This window comes from Tamandua tetradactyla, chromosome 14 (genome assembly GCF_023851605.1).
Source record: "Tamandua tetradactyla isolate mTamTet1 chromosome 14, mTamTet1.pri, whole genome shotgun sequence".
Lineage (NCBI taxonomy): Eukaryota > Metazoa > Chordata > Mammalia > Pilosa > Myrmecophagidae > Tamandua > Tamandua tetradactyla.
In genome coordinates, this window is record NC_135340.1 from 92,237,939 (window position 1) to 92,261,452 (window position 23,514).

General features: G+C 44.5%; 1 long non-coding RNA gene across 1 annotated transcript; it reads left to right on the forward strand.

Annotated features, from left to right (window-relative positions):
- Positions 1-5,030: 5,030 nt before the first annotated feature.
- Positions 5,031-22,378, forward strand: LOC143656406 (uncharacterized). Its single transcript, XR_013162483.1, has 5 exons — positions 5,031-5,093; positions 5,282-5,416; positions 6,756-7,103; positions 20,242-20,361; positions 22,129-22,378. It is a non-coding gene; the product is annotated as an uncharacterized LOC143656406 (long non-coding RNA).
- Positions 22,379-23,514: the final 1,136 nt, after the last annotated feature.

Below are 23,514 nucleotides of genomic sequence, written 5' to 3' on the forward strand. Positions count from 1 at the left end.
ACTTTCTCAGTGTCACACAGCTAGATAGGAGCAGAGCAAGAGCTAGCAGCACGCACCTCAGCAGTTTAAGTTCTAAAGTCTGGCTCACGCATGAATTATTTAAGGCCGCTTCAGGAAACAGCACTCTTGACTGGCTTAAAGATTTGCCTTTATCCTGATTTCAAGCCCAGGGCTGCGGGAACGGGGGAAGTTCATAGTAGAGAGCGCACAGAAGAGTGAAGTGGCCAGCTCTGCCCCACAGCATCCCTCGGCTGGTCTTTCCCAGTCCTGTGACATGGGTCAGGCAGGCCGTATCGTATCTGTTTCATAAATGAAGAAGCTGAGCCACAGAAAGGTTAAGGGGCCACCCTCAGTCACAAGTTAGTGGCAGTATAAGAACTCCGTTCTGCCTAGTGTTTTTTCTATTTGACAGGCTGCATATGGTGGTTTTCCCTTACACAGGGCAGGGGACGTGGCAGTTTTCCCAAATAAGTGAATTGCGACTGCGATCTCATTGGAAAGGCCCTCTCAGGGTCCAAGCCAGGGGAAGGGGGACTTTCCACTTGCACTGACCATCCATCAGCCGCCAAGGAAAGGGTCCGAGGCACACCAGTGAGGCCTCACTGCTAGGTGCGATCTGTGGCCTCTGATTCAGATCCAGGAGTGTGGGTGGTAGAGGCAGAAAATCGGGGCCATAGACCTGGTCTGCCACCTCTCCCCCAGCCATAGTCCAGAATTTTGTCACCAGGGTTGATGTTTTTAAAATGCAAGTGATTCTGCCATTCTCTTAACCTTTGCATGCTCTCGGCCAGATCATGCTGTCAGCACAGACACCTAACTCCTGCTCTCCCAATTCCAAGATGAACCAGCTATGAAAGCAGCTGCTGAAATGGGGGAAGGGGGTGTCAGGAATATGCTGGAAACATCAAGGAGCTTCTCCTGCTCCATATAGTATAGGATGGGCCAGAGGGAATGAAGACTTGGAAGGGAAACTAGAAATTCTCTTTCCCGGGAAAGAAAAACATCCCTGGGGTGTAAGATAAGAACATTCCCAGCAAACTTGTCCAACATGCCCTAATTAAACACCAACGGCTACAGGCCAAGGGTCTGCGGTGCAAACAAAGGGCAGACCATGGACTCCATCTGTCCTTGAAAATCCAAGGGACAAAGGGACCCAGGGGTGCAGAAGACACAGCAAGTAGAAAATAGACAATGGAGTAGCTATGAGCACTCAAAAGGAAGGGATGGCAATCAGAGATTGCACCTACTAAGGAGGCCAGGCCACATGCAGAAGTCGATTCGTCAGTATAGGGTCTCCCGTGGAGAGGAGCTGAGAAGGTTCCTCGAGGCCTCCAATCCCTGTGGTCCGCTGAGTCCCCAGACGCCAGTGCACACAGCACAGAGTGCAGTGACAGGTCCGAGGAGAGTCCAGCCTTGCTGTACTAGCCCAGGCCTAGGTGAACCTCCCATAATTAAAAAACCCAAACAAATGTTTAATAAGAGCCTATGAAATGTGACACCAACAAAAAAGAAGATTAATATCCCACCAGAGGCCAGATATGAGAATAAATTTGGAAAAATATTTAAGTTACCATCTCAGCAAATTTGAAGAGAATTGGGTTGTATGAAATAAGAAACCAAAAACGAGATGATAAGGCAACTAGGTAGCAACTGAAAATAGAAGAAGCAGGACACTGTAAGATTATAAGGAAACTGAAAATGCAGCAGTAGAACTTAAATCTGCATTGGGAAGAGAAAATAAGGAATTGCCACTGGGGAAAATAGCAGTTTGGAGAAGTCTTGTGCTCTCCTTCAAGGCCTTACTGAAGACGATCAGTGGGCAGTGACATCGTCTAAGGTGCCATGCGGACTGAATTCTGCTTGGAGGACTGGGAGTAGGAAAGAAGAGGCCCTAAGAGGTGGTTGACACTGAGTTGGGTCTTGAAGGATGAACAGGAAATAGTCAGGGACATACGGAGCTTGAAGAGGACATTTCAAGGAAAAGGAACAGGTGGCTTAAGGAGTGGAGGTGAGGACAAATGAGCCGCCTTGGCTGGAGGCTAGAGTGGGCACCACCAGAGACCAGGCAGAGGGAGAGTGAGGGGCTAGGCCAGGGGTTTTCCCTAAGTGCCATGCCAAAGAGTTTGGGACTTCATCCTGAAGAGGACAGGGGGTGACTCAGCTCAGCTGAGTCTTTTACTACTGCCAGGTATGCAGCCAGGTACTGGAAATATGGCAATGAATAAAACATGCTCTACCACCCCTGAGAAGGCCAGAGGTTCATGGGTTTTAAGTGGGAGAGAAACATGATCTAATTTGTCTTTCAAAGTTGATATCAATCTTTTAAAAAAATATTGTTATCGAGAAATCTTCACACGCACACATTCCATACATGGCATACAATCAATGGCTCACAATATCATCACAGAGTAATATATTCATCACCATGATCATTTTTTAGAAAATTTGCATCACTCTAGAAAAAGAAATAAAAAGAAAAAAGAAAACACTTTATATAGGTACCTTACACCTTATCCTTCCCTCTCATTGACCACTAGTATTTCCATCTACCCAATTTATTTTACCCTTTATTTGATATAGATCTCAATTCATGTTTGTACAACATCAAAATTATTCTAAAAGGTATAATTCAGAAGGCTGGCTCTGAAATCATCTACCTGAGTTCAAGTCCAGACCGTGCCACTTGCTGTGTGATCTTGGGCAAGTTACTTTACCTTTCTGGTGCTTTGACTCCCCACTCTTAAAACAGTGGTATTGGCTGAGAGAGTTCAAATAGACTCGAGAGGTTACACTGGAGGTCACTTTTACACAAGCTTCAGTTAGACATTACTACCTATCATAACTTGCCAAACCCTAACCAAAACCATTCCAGCCAATCCTAAAGAACACCTAGGGAATTATATAAGATTCTACAAAGGTTCCATGTACTAGAGTAACTTTCCAGAAACCTACAACCTCCAGATGGGTCCCTGGACCAGATAAGTCCTGAAATGCTGAGGGGCCAGCCCTTCCAGAACTTCTACTAGTTCCATCCCCTATCCGTTTTATCAATAGCTCCCTCCAACATGAAAAAGTTAGAATGGTCATAGCCCAAATACCTCTAAAGAGTGGGAGAAAGATCAAAGGTGATGGTGGATTTATACAGAGAAAATCAGGTTTAACAAATGAGTATGATTACTGAATCATTATACTGATATTATTTCTTTCAGCCTCCAGTACCTTAGAGCAACTAGAAATAAAACCTAAAAGTGTGGAGTTGTAACCCATACCAAACACTGAAATCTATTCTACAACTAATTGTTGCGATGTACTTTGAAATTTATTGTTTTTCATGTTATATATGTTATTTAAAGAGAAGGAGGAGTACAACAGGGAAGATAAAATTGAACAAATGAGTGTGACTGCTGAATCATTATATTAATATTTCTGTTGGTCTCCAGTGTCTTGGAGCAGCTAGAAGAAAAAATGAAAAACCCTGGAGCCGTAACCTATAGCAAACCTTAACATCTGTTGCATAATGACTTGTTAAAACGTACTTGAGGGGCATGGGCGGTTCAGTGGTAAATGAATACAACGGTACTGAGGATGGTAGCTAACACTGGTTGAGAACTCACCATGTGCCGGCCACTGTTCTAAACACATCTGCATTACCTCATCTGACCCTCACTACCACTATGGCCAGAGGAACCGTTATCAAGAAACCCCTTGATTTGACCAACTTCTGGTTTCCAGGGAATTAAGTAACATGCTCAGTCGAGTGGTGATAATGATTATTAGCTCTTATTTTCATTCTCCATATCCCGTCTTATTTCCAAAAGACAAATGCATAAGTAAAAATAAAAATAATTGCATATTGCTAAGGGGAAAATTTGGCAGTGATTATAAAACATCAGATTTATTTTGAAGCCCATCCTCCTTGATTTCTGTGTGACCCCAGTGTAGGGTTTTCTAGTCTGTCTCAGTGTTTTGAACGAAGGCATTATTAGCTTCTAACTCATCTCCTTTCACAGCAGAGCACGTTAACCTTTCAAGATAAATGCATGTGATTATTTCCTGGCCTAAGCTAAGGCCTAAGCTAAGCGTTTGCTAACCAGTGTTTTTTAAGCCTAATAAATTAGACCTAATGGTTTGGTTTCCTGCTGTCATTTAACAAGACTTGACTAGATGTTTTTTTATAAACATGTTTAATAAATCTGACTAGTCTGATCAGTGAGCCAAATCTACCTGTGAAAAAAATATGGGAATATCCTCATATAACCTCAAACATCAAATGTCCCTGGAAAGAACTGTGATAACAGGGATTACAAAAGCAGCTGCCATTTTCTGAGTGTGTTATTAGGCTCTGTCCACATGATTTAGCTCAAATAACCTCAGGGTAAGCCCAAAAGGAGGTATTAGTAGGTCCATTACACAGCTGAGAAAACGGAGGCTCAGTGAGGATAAGTAATTCACACAAGGCTATGCAGTTGGTTAATAGCAGGGCATTTGAATCCAAGCCTCTCATTTGTCTGCAAACTCCATGTTCTTTTACACTAGCTTGTAATACAAATAGGAGACTAAGAGGAGCCTAGAGAAATGACCTTGGAGCTCTAATCAGAATCAGCCTCACATGGACGTGAAGGTGAACAGCACTCAGGTGGTCCCCAGGCCCTGGCCAACAAGGTAATAATAATGTTACTAAACAACAACACACTTGTGAGGAGTTTGCCAACACTGGTTATGATCTGTGTTAAAATGGAGGAAGGGACGAGAGTGAAAGCCATTCTGACTGTGAGCTCCACAGCACAGTGATGTAACTTCTCTGGCACTCAAAGCAGCTGGTCAAATTATCCCAGAGAAATCCTGGTGTTTGTGGAGCATGCTTAAATCAGGCTCAGAGAAAGTGTGACAGAATATGACACTCATCCCTGTGGGTTCAGTAAGGTTGCTCTGGTATGTCTCACTCTTCCATGTCATCACCACACTTGACCATGCCCAGTAAAACCAATGCCATTGGTCTGGCCTTCCAGGGTTCCATCACCGTGGGCAACGTCACATTCACAGAAAATGAGAGCGCTGGGTGTCTCTGTGTAGCAGGGATGTGGCAGTCTTGGGTAGGGTAGACGACTGCTTACCCTCTAAGGCCCAGTTCATGCGTCTTCTCCTTTCCTGATTTCCCCAGTCTTAATTAGCTCCTATCCCCTTTGTACTTCTGAACCAACTGATACATCCACCAATTATAGGATTTTTCATGGTGAACTGTAATTATCTATTTACTTTTCTTTCCTCCTCTCCCCTACAGACTATATGCATGCTGGGGAAAGGAGCTTTATCCTGGTAGCCTGGTGTCCACTACGGGGCCTGACATATAGTTAGCCTTCAAAACAGGTATCAAATCAGTGAGAAAGAAGATAGTTGGGTGATGATGGATAGATAGGTAAGCAGATGGAAGGAAGGTTGAGAGACAAAGAGGTGGGGGAAAAGTGGCTGAATGGATGGTTGGATGGATAGCCAGATAGATGGAAGTCTAGATGGATGGGTGGGTGTGAGGATGGATGGATGGATGGATGGATGGGTGGATGGGGGGGTGGGTGGGTGGATGGATGGATGGGTGGGTGGATGGATGGATGGATGGATGGGTGGATGGGAGGGTGGGTGGGTGGATGGGAATGGGTGGGTGGGTGGGTGGGTGGGTGGGTGGATGGGTGGATGGATGGATGGTTGGATGGATGTATGGATGGGTGGATGGATGGGTGGGTGGGTGGGTGGATGGGTGGATGGATGGGTGGGTGGGTGGGTGGGTGGGTGGGTGGATGGGTGGATGGATGGTGGGTGGGGGGGTGGATGGATGAGAGAGAGGAAGGAGGGAGGAAGGAAGACTAGTGGGTGATTTGGTAAATGGAAAGTCTGGTGAGTGAGTAGATGGAGTGACAACGAACAAACAAGTTTTCAGGAAGCCAAGTCATTGAACCATTTAAAGGACAAGTTCAAAGAGCACATATGGCTCAAAAAAGAAAATGGAAAGTTGTTTTTCAGAAAAGTCCAAAGCTGATCTTATCTAAAGCAAAAGGAAAAGCTAGTTTTAAACTATATTTGTATGACTTCTTTTGCTTTAAATAAGACAATAAGACTGGTCACAATAAGGATATTATGTATCCTTATTACTATTGAGAAAAACATCAATTAATCAATTTTGGTAGGCAGAATACTAGGATATTGTCTCTCTGAGATTCCTGGCACCTGGTATACACACAATTCTCCCAGTTATTCAAGCAAATACTAATCTAGGAACTGCTGTGAAGGGATTTTGTAGGTGTAATTAAAGTACCAAGTCTGTTGGCTTTAAGATTAGGAGATTATCCATGTGGGGCTAATGTATTCCCATTAGCCCTTTCAAAGCAGAGCATTTTCTTTGACAGAAAGGGGAGTCAGATGTTCATTGCAGGGGAAGGATTTGAACATCATTGCTCCTTGGAGCTCAGAGGACTCCAGCTGTATTGCTCAACATCTTGTCCTCAGCCCACTTTCTCTTCCCTGGCATTTGTCCCATTAGTATTAGGGAATATTTACTCATTTTAAAAGAGTCTCCAAGACTGAATTCCTGCAAGCCCACACCACTTTCTCAGGAATGAGGATCATAAGCCAGTACCCATAGAGTTCTTTCAATTTGGTTCCATGTGTACTATTTTGAGTAGAAATGTCTCAGCATTTATGGCAAGTGGATGGAACCTCTCCTAGTATGATGAACATCTGATATTTTTACCTGTTGCCCACAGGACTGCTCTTCCCTTTGCTTCAAACCTGTGATTCTAGAGGGAACCTCAGTCTGGTCACAGGTCTGGACAAGTGATTCAGGTATGATAACCAAATTACCCACTTTTCTGGTCACTGTGACTAACATGGAGTAAGCACGTGATCCAACCAGGACAACTGGAGCCTCCTCTGGTAATGGTTTCCAATGTGGAGCATGGAGAGAAGGTCTTTCTAAAAGGTCTCAGCGGTGGAAGGATGTGGACGGGGGATCTCCACCGTAGCTGGCCTGCCTCCTGGGTCGGTCTGCATCTCAGCACCACCTACCATCCCTAACATGCCAAGTAACAGAACAGGCCATGGTGTGCTCTCAGGTGAGTTGGCGCTCCCTTTTGGTTCTTAGTTTCCTCATTATAAAATAAAAATTAAAATGCCCAGCCTTGTTTGCTGACTTCAGAGAGTTAATGAGAATGATGTGAAATGGGCGTCGAAGAGTTGTATAAAGTTCCTGTGTACGGTGGGAGGGATCTAGGCCAGGGGCGGCAATGGGTAGGGAGAAGAGACCTGAAGAGAGAGGGAGGCTCAAGTGGGCGCTGCTCCAATTCATCCTCAGATTTTTGATCATAAAATTCAGCAGGAGCCTGGGGTGGGGGGTCGACGATTCCCACACAGAGGTCCTCTCCGGAGTACACTTGCCTAAAAATGTCCAGGGACACCATCTCCACAACATGCCCACCATCCCAGACCCTGAGACAATTCCTGCTGCAAATGGCTCTCCGCAAACATCAACGCAACAGTAAGACACCAACAGAAGCACTGTGAGAGAACACCGTAAGCGAAGACCACTGTGTGGGGGCTAGAACTTCCTAACCACTGGATGAGCTCAGTGTATTGACGATGGCCTTTGGCAATGATGCTTTAGTGTCCCCAAACACTTGATCCAATGGCGCCCACTGATTGCAACACGAAGCACACTCCTGGTCTTGATACCAAGGCCTCCCAAAACTTGGGTCTAAACCACCTTTCCAGATACATCCTACCTCTGCTTCCTTTTAAACGTCCTCTCTGCTGTACTTTTGCCCACATCTTCCTCTGACCGTTAAGCCTGAATGCCCCTTTCTCTACTCTCATCCCAAATCAATTCCAAGCTCTCCTTTAACACCAGCCCACTATTTAATCGAAACTCATGGTATTTTTTGTTTCTGATCCTCACTTGGCATTGCTCATCAATTCAGTTCATGTGCAATTTCTTAGCTTGCCTTGTGTTACCAACTGAGTATCTTAAAAAAAATACACCAGAATTTAGACTTCTGGATGCTTTTTATCTCATCAATACACCCTTGGGAGGGCTTTTCTTGAAAGAGGGGCCTTCAAAACCTACTATGCATTCTCGAGACTGTTCTTACAGGTAACACCTTTTCATCTTAGGATTTAACTCCTGGAAATGGCCACAGGTCACTTGTAAAAAAAAGTATAAAACAAAGCAGGTGATCAAACAGTATAGTGTAACCCTAAATATTAGTACTGATTTTCTTCTGGGCCTAAACTCATATTTAGAAAGCAATTACAAAGAACTTTTCAATCTCTCCCAAGCAGCTGTCCAATGGAGCAGTTATACTTAATTTTATCACTGCCCTTTGCCTCTTCACCTGTGCTACATACACCACCCACAAAGATGGAGTTCCAGGGGTATGCACTGAAAGAATGAGCAAATGGACAAATTCAGCCTTCCTTGCTCTTTCCCAGTTCCTGGAATAAGGCTGACCTCTTAGACCATCTCATGTGGCAGGAAAACCTCTTTCTTTTCTCTGAGCACTCACCATGGGTGTCCCTCCAAATTGGGGACCAGAGACTCCTATGGACATAACCTCAGGGACTCAATTACACAAGCATATTCTAGATCCACCAAGTGAGCCCCCTTACGCACAGACCTACCCGCAACCTCAGTGCCAGGTCTGTATTTGTGAATACCTTGGGCCCAGATGAGGTAAATGAAGTCTAGATACCCTGTGAAGATGTTAGAATAAGTAGTAGGACAGAGTTATCACATGGCCTAGGATGGTGTGAGCATGCTAATTCTCAAATAATGTTTTATAGGAAATTCTGGTTGCAGACGTGGTCTTTGAACACACCATTATTCAATTGTTCATTAGCAGTTCATTAGCAGGAAGTAGAGACACAATTAAGAATATTTTGGTGATCAGTATTTAAAATTTTGCCAGTGTCAGAAATTGGGAAACTTCCTTTAACATCAACTGGCTTAATAAAATAATGAATTAATGGCTCAAAACAAGTTAAGTGTTAAAAAATGAGGAAAAAAACAATATAGTGAGGACTCAAATGATGGTCCTTCACACATAAAATCAAATAAACCAAGACTAACCAGTTAAATATAAAATGGAGAGAGAACACTTTCTCCTACTAAGCCCAATGCAAAGATTTAGATTTGGCTACGAGCTGATGTTGACCATCTGAATTTTGTTGATTTTAGAGTTCTTTTTTCCTATAGTTTGTAAATTTGTTTTAGATTTGTAGCTGTAAAAGAACTGTAACCCTAAGGACTGTATACCTCATTTTATGTCCATACATATTTAAATAAGATATTAACAAGGGTAATTTCAAGCCAACAGTAGACACCCATGAGGGCAGATTCCTTTGTACCTTGTACCTTACTGGGGTAAGAGCAACACTGCTTACTAACCACACCGCAACCACCGAGGGCCAGACAGTGCAGCCGGCCGGCCGATGTGCTCTTTAATCTCCTCACTCACTGCTGGGCAAGGCTCACCAGGTGATTTAAATCTGGAAAGGTCTGTGTGTTTGCACATCTGCTTTGTAAACATTGTCCTGGGCTGGGCAGGAGGGGGCAGGTTTTAAAAACACCAATAATCATCTTCTTCTGTGTATTCCTCTTGCTTTGGACCCAACTCACAGAGAACAAGCTCTCTTGAGCGGCCTTCTCAGGGGAAGAAGCAGGCTGGTTTCTCCAGAGTAGGTGTGATCTCTAAGCCAGCTGCTGATATTATCAGGGTAAGACGCTTGTTCTCTGGGCTACGGAGGCATAAATCTGCCTCTTCTCTTTCACGTAGTCGTGGGTGCTGCAGAAGGGGGCGGAAGGGTAATTGCAGCAGAAACTGCAAGGAGGGAAAACATGCAGTCCCAGGGCAGCCTGACGCCTCTCCAGGCAGAAACTCAATTTACACGTGGCATTGACTTTCCCGGAAATCCAGGCCTCAGCTACCTTCCAGGGATGAGCTAGAACCTTTCCGATGACAACGAAAACAACAACCAAAAATATGGCCCTTTTACTTGCTGCCTGGTTTGTGGACTATGGCAAGAACTCTCTCCAGCCTGTCAACCCGTGGGAAGATGCTGGTTTCACCAGAAAAAGAAGATACATTTGCTCTGACACCGGGGTCTTTAATGAGAGGACTCCAACGAGAGGGGCCTTTTCTACAGAGGTTTTTAAATTTTCACCTGGTAGAAGGAATTCCAGTCACCAGTTAGAAAAAGACACATGTGCTTCATGCAAGCCTGACCCTGCATGAGGATCCGTCTGGGGTGTCTGGAGCCCTGGTGGAGGTGGCTGGAGACAATCTGTCCAACCTTCTCATTTTACAGATGGCGAAACTGAACCTAGGTCACCCAGTTACTTTGTGTTGCAGTTAAAAGCGAAACTTAGAACTTCTCCCACCACATTTCGGTCTTTAAGCACTGCCTCACATACTCTGAGGCTGTGCAGCAAAGGTCATAGCAATCAGTACTTTAGATAACAAGTCATAGGAGTTAAGTACTTTAGAGCTATAGAGAGATCTTTGGGTCCAACGGATTCATTTTCCAGATAGAATAATTGACATCCAAAGATAGTCACTTAGCCAGAACAGAAAATGACCCAGAGGCAAAGCAGAGAGCTGTGGGTCTGCAGCCAAATAGGTACTTGAACTCAAACAACAGAACTCCCCACTACCCCACCGCCATTTTGCTATGTGTCTTTGGGCAAGTTATTTAACCTCTCTAGGACTCTTTTTACGCATCTATAAAATATGGACACTATGGAGCCAACCTCATGGAGACCTAATGGAGACAACGATGCAAATATTCATTACAGTGTCTGGAATATACTAAGTGTTTAACATATGATAGCCATCACCATTGCCTCCACCACTTTGTCTCCTAGTTGAAAGACCATTCCATTACAACATTGTGCTTCTGGTAAGATTTGCTTGTTAAAATTTTGCTTCTCATAAAACAAAACCTGAAATTAAATTTTCTTAGTTTGATATTTTCTGATCCAAGGTCTGAGAATTTGGGTCACAACTGAACTGAACACTGTTCACACAACCATCAGGTAATCAGGGTTTCTGCCTAGTTATTTGGTGCCTGCAGGATCCATCGTGCATGGCCTTCTGGAGCAAGCACACTCCCATGCCAGCAGGAACGCTGCCCCAGAGACTTCCTGACACATGGGTGGACAGAATCCAGCCATCCCATGGCCCCAAGGGGACTCCATCCCCCCATGGAGGTGTGAAGTCCAGTTGACATCTACCGTCTTCTGGGACTACCTTGCCTCTGCACTGGGCAAGGAAGGTGAGATAGTAACTTCTGCTTCTTTAGGTGAGGAAATTCAGACTTGGCACTCGGGCCAGGTGACAGTCCTGAAAGAGCTCAGGAATCACCCCTTCATTTGGTGCCTCTGGGAAACACCAACAGAGAACGATGACAGTTAGGAGCCATTTGGCATGAGAACGATTGCATCCAATGCAACTGCCAAGTGCTACCCTCCTGGCGCTAGTGCCTTTGCAGGGCTGCAGAATGCACATCATTTCATCACTTCAAGTGTCTGTGCCCCAGGTGGCCCAGCAGCAAGGCGGGCGGCCCCCATGTGGGTGCACAACCCATGCTCAAAGCACTCCCATCCCCTCACTGGCCACTAGAGTCACAATGTTTCCAGTCCTTCCCTTGTGCCAGGAACAGTGCTAAACTCTTCATATGCCCCGTCTCATGGAGTCCCCACTGTGACCAAGGAGGCGGTGACTGTGGTTGGCCCCATTTTATAGGAAGAAAACTAAGACTCCAAGAAGCCAAGAAACTTGTCAACACCCATAAAACCAGTCGGTGGCAGAGCGGGGATATGAACCTGGACCTGACTCCAGAACCCAAACACTTCCCCTCCTCCCTCTGCTCCCACTGCCCCTGGCACCTGCTTGGGGCCAGCTTGCTGCTCCCAACCCGCCACCAGCAGCAAGGAAAGGGACACAGCCGCGCAGATGTCGCCAGTCCTCCTCCAGGAAAGGTCTGAATCCAGGGAAAGACAAGGATGAGCTGAGGCTTTCTGTGGCTTTCATTATCCAGCGCCTGGATCCCTCCCTGCCAAAATCACTCTATGGTGAGATATCTTTATTTGACGGCAGCAAGCCAGGGTCCGCCATGAGAAACAGGCAGGATGCGCAGCTGGAGGGGTGCCTTGGTGAACATCGGGAGAAGGCACCCCCAAGGGCTGACGCGGCCCCAAGAGCACCCAGCTTCACAAGCTCGTAGGGCTTCTGTGCCCAGAGAAGGTGCCTCTTCCCAGAGGCATGCATGGCCCCATGCCCGGGCACCCAGCTTAGTGAGCACAGTTGCGGGGGGAGCTTTCCACTCTCATTGTCCCTCGTTCAGGCACCTCTGCACAGTTCACAGACTGCAGCAGCTCTGAGAGAGGATTCCAGTCCATCCTCAGCATTCTTTTCCAAACCCAGGGGTAATTCCCACAATTCACCAGGCCTAAGGAAGCTCAGGCCTGGTGAATGCAAGCTGCTGGCTCAAGTTCACACTGCAGGCCAGTGGCAGAATCTGGATACCAAGACCTCTGATCTCAAGGCCTGTGCTTTCCTGACCACATCACCTGTGGGCATGTGAACATGGCAGAATCCTTCCAGAACTTGTACCAACTGGTGGATTTATTTCAGGCTTTCAAAGATGCAGAGAAAAGCAGCCAGGAACTGACCCAGAATTGCAGGAAAGTGATGTCAGCATGCTCACCAGCCCACACCCCATAGTCATTATCTTAAAAGCAATGAGACCATCTATTAGGGCTGGTGCTGGAGCCTTGCCCCTGTCAACATCTGGGTGTGTAGGCAGGGACTGCAGCAGACACTCTAGGGGCAGCATTGCAGACACTGTGGGTAAGTGCTGGAGCCTCTGCAGGTGGGGCCCACCCACGCCTGGCTGAAGGCAGAGGCATAGGGCTTCAGGAAGGGTGCAAAGGGCAAGAGGGCTTCCTCTGAGCTCTGGTATCTGCCCTGCAGCAGGCAATGGCTTAATCCAGCCTTCTGGACATGCAGCCAAGATTCTGTGTGGCACACCCCCTTGCCATCTCAGGGGCACATCCCTCCTGGGAACTCCCACACTCACAGGCTGGCCCTGTGCCTCATTACTGCTGTCAAAGGATGGATGGCCAACACATCCCAAGGAGAATAACTGGCCACTCAGCTGCCAGCTGAGATGAGTGGAAGTACCAGGATGTGCTTGCAGAATTAGGTCAGATAAATAAACAAGTAAAAATATTGCCATGTGTCACCACTTAAGTATATCTAAATACAGTAATACTGCAGAATAAATAATTCTATCAAAGGTAGGTGTGGTGGTTTGATCACAAAAATAGCCCCATAATACCTCCCTCCACCCTCCCCCAAGATCTATGTCCTTTGCAATGTGACTGCAGCTCCTCCCATCAAAAGGTAAACTCTAAATCTCCTCCCCTTGAAAGGGAACTGGCCTTGCTTTGGCCAAAGGAATGCAGCAGAAGGGATAGTGTACCAGCTTTGAGCTCTAGGACTCAAGAGGTCAAGCATGCTTCCCCTCTCTCTTACAGAGCCCTGCTGGTCACCTTGAGAACAAACCTGGGCTAGTCTTCAGGATAATCAGAGATATGTGGTCCAGTCAAATTCAAACCCCCAATAGACAGCTGGCCAATGCCAGATATGTGGGTGAGGACAGCCTAGACCAGCCAGCTTCCAGCTGTCCAGCCAACTGAGTGTAGATGCAGGAGTGAGCTGAGGTCAACAGAACCTCCTGGCTGACCCACAGAGCAATGGCCAGTGGTGACTGTCTTAAGCTGCTGCTTTGGGGAGCAATATTACACAGCAATAGCTTAACTGAACATTCAAGAAGGAAGGTTAGGGAGACAGGGATGCCTGGAAGGTCAGGAAACGAACAGTAGTTTCCTGGATGATTGAGAAGAGAAGACAGCATTTGCAATGGCAAGGTGATGAGAAGTGGTGTTGCATCAGTGGATCCATCACTATTTTGGGGAGGTTGCTAGAGTCTAAAATGAAAGGAAGAAGCAGCTAGAAAGATGTTGGAGAGGCAGATATGGTGTAGCCATGATGGGGCCCGTATGCCAGGCTGAGCTGTTTCCCCACCAGTTCCTGAACCTCTGAGCCAATAACATCACCTTATTCACAAGTTTCAGAAGGCTAGAAGAAGGGGTAAACCCAATGTTTTTGCCCTGACACCAAGCACTGAAATAGTTCAAATATGACCAGAAACAATGGAAAAGTCAATTGCCTTGACAATCTATTTAGAACATGAACTTTTTCTCTAACTCAGATACAAAGTAAGGTTTTTGAAACTATGACTTGTAAAGACCCTTCAAGGGCACGATTGTAATATGTTGAATGAAAAATAAAGCCTGGCATTAGAAAGAAGTCCAAAGCAAGATGGTACTAAAGTCAAGTCCTTCCCAGGACGTTATTGACAAGAAATGCCAGCAATTTAAAAGGAGTTGCCTCAACCAACATCAAGCTCAGCTGTGAGAAGACACGGACAAGGCGGCCACACTCAGCCTCTGGCCCATCAATTCATCCATTCATTCCACGAAAGTAGCAGGCACCAACAGTCAGGTCTTGCCATAGGCCCTGAGGCTCTGTAAATAAATAAGTTGTGCATCCTGCTCCCACAGGCCTCCCAGGCAGAAGGGGAGAGTGGACATTCAAGCAGGCCACACCACACAACTCCAGTGGTTTGCAATAACACAGGGATGTGGGGGCCCAGCAGATGGCCAGGGGACTGCAGCTGCCCAGTGGACAGAGGCTGTTAACCGATTCCCTTAGACTCTCTGTGACTAAGCCTTGCATAAACGCCCATTTCACGGCAGGGACGGCACAGACGGCTTGGAATCCTGTCTCCCCTCTAGTCTGGGCATGTGTGGACCCTCAGGGTGGGCTCTCGGGGCCTTGAGTCATGGAGAGAAACGCAGACGAGGCCTCCAGGGAAGAGCCGTCTAGCTCACACCTCTAGTAAACCTGCCTGCTCGAGGGCCCCGTGGGTGGCCGGCGGCCCAGGGTGTCCCCGAGCTGCTCCTCGCTTGGCTAAGCTCTGAGAGCAGAAGGCCTGGCAGAGCTGTCCCTTTCTCTTAAGGCCTTGGCAGCCTCTCCAGGCCTGGTCAGCTGAGATGGAAGCTCTGAAGTCATCTGGACGATCAGATCAAATGTCTGGCTGAAGTCCTGCCATGCGAGGCTTATCACTGGCCTGTCACCTCCTGCACTGGCGACTGGGTCAAATAAGCTTTTCCTGGCAGCAGAACCCAATGGAGAAAGGAAAGACTGTCCTAGAAAATTGTGCTTGGATAACAGGTTTGTAAATCGAGGGGGAAACTGAGTTAGAGCCTCTCCTTGGGCCAGGAACTGAAATAAATTCCTGACAGATCAAAGAGTGTACAATTCAAGCCTCAGGACCACCAGGAGATGCGAGAATTGTATTTTGATAGAAGAAATAAAAAAGTAAACGGGGCAGACTATGGTGGCTCAGCAGGCAGAGTTCTCACCTGCCATGCAAGAGACCCAGGTTCGATTCGTGGTGCCTGCCCATGCAAAAAATAAAAAATAAAAAAGTAAATGATCCACAGACTGGACCATCATCATGAGAATAATTCACATATTTTACAAAATAATCAGAAAGGAAGTCTGGGAGAGAGGACTATATAAATATGTAAAGGGATCAGGTATGTTGATAAGAAAATACAAATACCCATAAATAGGCATATGATATGAACTGATAAGTTCAAAAAGAAAAAAAAGTAACTAGTGAACAAACATATAGAATAGTCTTGGATCTTCCCAATAATCAAATAAATCAGACATAAATAATCAGGCATGATTTTTCATCTGTTAAATTATTTTTAAAACTTTAGTAGTATTTAGTACAGGTAAAAATAGTATTTGGGGGCACAGTTAATGGTTGTATTAATTTGCATAAAACTTGGGAGGCAATGTGGACAAAGAGTCATTAAAATGTCCATACACCTTGACTTATTTAATTCCACTTTCAGGAATCTTTCCCCTGGGAAACATCCAAAATTAGGGAAAAGGTATTCAAGGAAAAAAAAAGGCATTGTAGTATTATTTTTACAGTGAAAATTTAAAAATGGATTTGATGTCCTTTTATGCCAACTAAAATGATGATTTTGAATACTGAGGCAAAAATTTTAAAATGCTTATGCACATGGTATAATTATATCACACTATTTAAAATACACACAGGAATAACAGAATAATAGTCACCAAAATTCTTATAGTGGCTAAGTGGTAGGATTATGGTGTTTTTTCTTTTCTCTAGTTTCCAAGTGATAAAGGAATACAGTTATAAATTACATAATAGAAAAATGTTACACACATACACACACGACACATCTATTCTTTTTTTTGAAAAGTAATAAAATGCCTCCCTTGACCACTCCAACCCCTGGTTCTTGCTCCTTCCTTTAAAAGCCTTAGAAACAGGCTGGCTGAATACCTAGAGGGCACGCCAGCCATTTGTGCAATGGCTGGGTGGGTGGTTCCCTTCCACACAGGAGCCTCACACACTGGAGATGGGGATTGCATACTGCTAGTAGAGGTTAGTGTAGGTTATGTTCTGCTGTAGTAATAAGTAACCCCCAAACCACAGGTTTCTTTCTCATGGGTATGTGAATGTCCCTGTGCTGCTATCTGCACTAAAGGACTGAGGTTTACTCCTACATTAGACCATTGCCGAGAAAAGAGGGGATAGAGAATCATGCATTGGCTCTTAAATGCTTCTTGGAGAGGTTATGTGTGTCACTTCTATTCATACTTCATCAACCAGAGCAAGATATTTAGCCACAACTAACTTCAAGAGGGTGGAAAGTGTGATTCTCCCCTGAGCCCAGAAGAAGAGGGACTAGATATTGGCGAACAATTGTGATGTCTACCACAGATTGTCACTCAACTTTTCATATGCCCTTGTCACCTTGTCCAATTGGAGGGTGTGCTGGTCTGAAAGGACGCATGTCCCCTAGAAAAGCCGTGCTTTAATCAAAATCCCATTTTGTAAAGGCAGAATAATCCCTATTCAATACTGTATGCTTGAAACTGTAATCAGATCATCTCCCTGGAGATGTGATTTAATCAAGAGTGGTTGTTAAGCTGGATTAGGTGACGACATGTCTTCATCCATTTGAGTGGGTCTTGATAAGTTTCTGGATTCCTATAAAGGAGGAAACATTTTGGAGAGAGAAGTGATTCAGAGACAGCAGAGCAGAACAACATATCCACGAGAAGCAGAGAGTCCACCAGCCAGCGACCTTTGGAGATGAAGAAGGAAAATGCCTCCTGAGGAGCTTCATGCAACAGGAAGCCAGGAGAAGTAGCTAGCAGATGACGCCATGTTCACCATGTGCCCTTCCAGATGAGAGAGGAACCCTGAATGTCATCGGCCTTCTTGAACCAAGGTATCTTTCCCTAGATACCTTTGGTTGGACATTTCTATACACTTGTTTTAATTGGGACATTTTCTTGGCCTTAGAACTATAAACTAGCAACTCATTAAATTCCCCCTTTAAAAAGCCATTCTGTTTCTGGTATGTTGCGTTCCGGCAGCTAGCAAACTAGAACAGACGGTGAACACCTCTGAGGGGCAGACTGGGCTTTGCACATCCTTGTCCACTCCGCATTCTCCCTGCCATTCACACGTCCAGCACGGCCCATGTCTGGCCCATGTCCACTCCCTGCCATTCACACGTCCAGCACGGCCCATGTCTGGCCCATGTCCACTCCCTGCCATTCACACGTCCAGCACGGCCCATGTCTGGCCCATGTCCACTCCCTGCCATTCACACGTCCAGCATGGCCCATGTCTGGCACAGCACCCAGCACGTTATAGATGCTCCCGGGAGCACTGGATAATGATCAGGGTTGTGTCTATACCACATGGACTACAGTGATCCCAGACTATATTCTAGACATTGTACTCTATTTATAATCATCTGGGTCTGCAACTGTCTCTACTTCTCATCTTATTACAACGATGCACTGGTGCTCACTCTTCTCTTCTACAGTCCTGGCAATTTCAACAAGCTGTTGCCATTTCTTAATTTCTTCAGGCCTTACCTGATAAGACGTCTCTGGGCATCTCTTATTCCAAAGCCTCATCTCTCACTACATTTAGCTTTATCTGCACACTTGAGCCCTACAAATCTGTTTGCTGCTTCTTTAATGTGCCCAGTTGTTTGAGCTCTCCCAGTTCAAAGTGCCCTTGTCTGATCAATAGATAAATTCTTACTACTCTTTATAAGGTTCAAATCAAGGATTAATTCTTCCAGAAATCCAGGAGTTCTGTTTTCTGCCCCCTCTGTGCCTTGTATGGACATGGAACTTTTTATTATTCCTATTTTGTTCGCACAGCTACACTTCACCTTGGAGTATAAGGTAGTGGGCATAGGTTATTAGGTTTTGTATCCCACACATCTGGTACAGAGTGGTTAATTAGTAACTATTTGCTGAACATACGGGTTAAGCAAATGCAATATCTCATGATTTTATTGATTCACACGACAACTGACACAGAGCTTCAAGCCCCTAAATCTTTTTCAGTAAACAGGTCAGACTGATAAATGCATTGGTGGCTTATCACACATGTAAGTGGTGGCTTATCACACTTGCTCAATTCCCCATCTTAAGGCCTCTACACTATAACCTCCTCACTGTCTAGACATTCTTGCTTCCTGTCTTGTCTTTCTAATTCCTACTCATCACCTTCTAGATTCTGCCCAAATGTTGCTTTCCCAAAGAAGCTTCCCCTGCCTCCCTCCTTCCACCTCCGCCACCCCCTAAGAGCATACCAAAGGCTTGTAAATACCTTTAGCCCACTCATTTGTTTCCTGGCAGCTTCCTTTTGAGCACATCTTGGGTTTCAAATTCTCAATCAGAACTATCCAGAATGAAAAATAGAGCAGCTGAGGGTGAACACAAGTGGCGTTGAATTTTGCTGCAGTGCTATCCATTTACAAAGCACTCTATGGTTCTGTGTGCCATCAGCAAAGAGATCTGTTTAAAAATCTCTGTTTAAGATTCTTGCTAAGCTTTGTTTAAATATTTTGCTTTTTTATGGAAAAAAGAACCTCTTTATGAAATACTTTCTGGTACAAACTGTATAATTGTAATAATACATTTCAAAATGTATCAGAGGAAATTTTGTACCTTCTCTTCAGTTAGAGACAATAACTGAAAACTCCATAGAATTTAAAAGTGATTGATTTTTTAAGTACTTAAGGGTGGTGATGGTAGCACAACATAGTAAATGTAATTAATGCCACTGAATTGTACACTTAAAAATAGCAAAAATGGCAAATTTTATTATGTATATATATATTTCCACAATAAAAAAAGTAATTAATAATCTCTGTAGAAGAGATGCAAGCCTTCTGGCTTGATCCCCTGAGTGTGAACCTCTAGCCAAAACCTTCTCCACTCTTCCAACATCCATCCCTGTTCTCAGCCCCCAAATCAGGGACCGACTCCTCCCTCTCCCTCACCCTCCAATTCTGTCCACTGCGCCTTCTAAACAACAGCTGGACCCATCCACATCTTTCCCTCTTCCTGGTACCGCTCCAACGCCAGACCTCTTCTCACTCTGCGCACCACTGTGGCTGCCTCGCTGTTCCTCTTGCTTATTTACTGGTGACCTTTGCCCCCTCACCCCACCATGAAGTCTTCAGAGAGCAGCCAGAGGGATCCTCTTTATAAACAAAAAATCAGACAACATGCCCCCACCACTTAGGCTGTTTAATGACTTTCCATTTCTTTTAGGACGAAGTTCACAGCCTTGAACATGGTTTGAAAGCTGTCGCATGCTCTCACCTTGGTCCACGCGTCCCTGCCTGCTGCTCCAGTCTTGACCCATTTTTCCTCACCTTCCTTGCCCCAGATTGGGGCAACTTGCTCAATTCCCCATCTTAAGGCCTCTACACTATAACCTCCTCACTGGCTAGACATTCTTGCTTCCTGTCTTGTCTTTCTAATTCCTACTCATCACCTTCTAGATTCTGCCCAAATGTTGCTTTCCCAAAGAAGCTTCCCCTGCCTCCCTCCTTCCACCTCCGCCACCCCCTAAGTTAGATCCCTTGACTATTTTCTCTCATGGTAACTTCAAATTTTTCTTCAAGTCCCCTATCCTCAGTTTGAAATCAAATATATGCTTGGGTCTTGATATCTTCTTATCTGTCTCTCCCTCTAGACTCGCACTGTCCAATACAAGTGGCTATTAAGCACTTGAAATACAGCTTGTCCAACCTGAGATGTGCTGTAAGAGTAAAATAAACCCTGGATTTCAAAGGCTTAGTATAAATAAAAGAAGGTAAAATAATCTCCTTGATATTTTATATTGATTGCCTATAGAAACGATAATATTTTAGATGTATTCATTTAAACAGAATACACTATTAAAATTAACTTCATGCAATTCTTTCAATGTTTTAATAGGGCTGTTAGAATAATTACAATCACATACATGGCCCTCTTCGTATTGCATTCTATTGGCCAGCGCTGCTCTGGACTAATCTCCAGGAAGTCAGGGCCTCCCATCACTTTGCTCACTCTGCATCCCCAGTGCCTACCACAGCTTCTAGTAGGCATATTATGAAATGATTTCATGCTACATACTATTCTTTCCTCTTGGAGATTCATGACATGCACTGATATACAAAAGCCTTGGAAACACCCTCAATAAAGGAAACCGGTGACTTTGTTGAGCCCAGTTTTTCACCAATTTATCTGACCTCAAAATATCTACGAGCAGCCTGAGGAACTGCTCCTGAGAAATTCATTTTAGAAAATGCTAGTCTAAGCTTAGTTTTCAAAACCAGAATTAGTGATAAACTGTTCTAATCTTGTGGTGATTATAACCCTGTGGTGATAACTAGAGAACCACCTTCCAACCCTAACAGCTGCCCCTTCCTCTGGGGAAGAGACAAGCACCCACCACAGGAGCTTCACAAGGGGCTGTTGATCATTTGTGCAGTTGCCCATAACGACAAGTATAGATTTTAGGCTGTTGTCCTTACACACTCAAGCCAAATGCATGCCTCTCAATGTCTACAAATTCTGGAGACTGGAAGTGGGAAAGCAGTGCTGAAAGAAGGCAAAAAGATCTGCCAGATCACACAGCCAGACTGGGCTCTCACAACTGACCTGGACGGCAGCCCATGCAGATTCAGTCTGCAGCGACAGGCAGTTCACCTCAGTGTCATACTCCAAGCTGGGCCACAGAGGTGCTAAGAACTCTGCTGTTTGTATCTTTTAAACTACATTTGCAATGGAAGTCAGACAAATTCTAATTCCTTTCCTTACTCTACTTTCCATCACTACCCCTGAGGTACAGCGTTGAGGTTCTGAGTGCAAGCTCTGGCGTGAGATGCCTCATTTGCCCAAGGTTTAAACTTTGAAAACTCCCCAGGAAGTAACAGCATTGTCATCTTCACTTAAAGCATCTGCTAATTCAGTTGTGTATTTTGGCAAATGGAAGAGATATGCCATCTTTGTACACCTGGTATGTCCCAGGTCATGGAAATAATTTTCCATGAATTATTTCAATAATATACAATCATCCCATTTTCTGGGATAGATAAGCAATTAAGGCACAGAAAGGTGGGGTAACTTGTCCAAAGTCACACAGTTAGTCAGTGGGGGCAGCAGATTTACAAGTAGGTCTGTGGGTCTCCTAAGCTCATGCCCATTTCTAGTTCAGTACATGAGCGCCAATGTTCTATAGCCCAGGAATAAGGTAAAACTAAAGAGCCTGAAAACTGATGGGAAAGGAAGATGGAGAACAATTTATTTTGCAGTCAATAAAAACTAAGGGGGCCCTTCCTGAAATACTTCTTTCATATTTCTTGCTGTTCATCTGCTTAGAATTCTTTTGGAGATCTTGGGGATTAGAAGCTAAAGGAATGCCTTTCTGTGGAATGGCAGAGCCCCAGGACTCAGTGGGCTCACTCTTCCGGCCACTAGAAGGGCACTCTTAGAATTGCTGTAGGAATGGGGACAGTGCTGGCATAGCCGTGGTACTAAAAGAATATTTGGGGATGAATTCAGTTCATTGAGACCACTGAATGTCTAATTACAGGTACAGTGCAGAGAAGAGATGGACATTCTGGAAGTCACCCTGGGACATCTGTAGACCGGAAACTGTCAGGAGAATTTCTCATCCAGCTAAGCTTTTCTGAAACTTGAACGAGACTCCATCCTTCATGGTGCTGCTTCCTCCTTGGCAAAGGTGAATCTTACATGAAACTTCTGTCACTTTACCCACTTTCCTTCTACTACCGCTTCTATAGTTCAGTCAAAGCCATTAGCTTTATCAAAACTTAAAACATTTTTGGCCTCAGAGGATTCTATCATGAAAGTAAAACAACAAAAACATTGGGACAGAATATTTGAAAACCACATATTTGATAAAAGTTCAACATCTAGAATGTATAAAGAAATCCTTTAACTTAACAACAGAGACAAACAACCTAATTAATTAATAGGCGAAATACTTGAATAGACATCTCTCCAAAGAAGATACGCAAATGGCCAGAAAGCACATGAAAAAATGCTCAACATCACTAGCCATCAGAGAAATAAATGCAAATCAAAACCATAATGAGATATCATTTCACAGTCATTAGAAAAAACAGAAAATTACAAGTGTTGGAGAAGATGTGGAGAAATAGGAACACTCATCATTGCTAGTGGCAATGTAAAATGGTGCAGCCGATGCAGAAGACACTTCTGCGGTTCCTCAGAAAATTAAATAAAGAATTATCATACCTCCTGGAAAATTCACTTCTAGGTATATACCCAGAAGAATTAAAAACTGGGACTCAAACAGATATTTGCACATCAATGTTCAGAGCGGCTTATTCACAATTGCCAAAAGAGGGAAGTAAACCCAAGTGCCCATCAACCAATGAATGGATAAACAAAATGTTATGTACATACAATGCAATATTACTCTGCCATAAAAAGGACTGAAGTTCTGAAACACAAAACAACATGGATGAACCTTGAAGACAACATGTTGGGTGATATAAGTCAGACACAAAGGACAAATAGTGTATGTACAAATATTGTACATCAAGCAAACTCATAGAGTCAGAATCTAGACTATAGGTTACCAGAGGATGGGGTGGGGAGAGGGGATGGGAAGTTAAGGCTTAAAATTTGTAGAGTTCTATTTGGGATGATAGGAATGCTTTGGTAACGGATGATGGTGATAGCAGCACAACACTGTGAATGTAACTAATAGCACAGAAATGTGTAACTGAGTGTCGTTAAAAGGGGAAATGTAAGGTTTATATATGGTAATAGAGTAAAATTAAAAAAAAATCCTTGTAACTGTACTATGCAAATAGTTAACCCTAAGTTAAATCATGGACAATAGTTCATAGCACAATTTCAAAAATGTGCTTTCATGAATTGTAACAAATGCATAGGATTTGGGAATCCTGTATTTTATGCACGATTG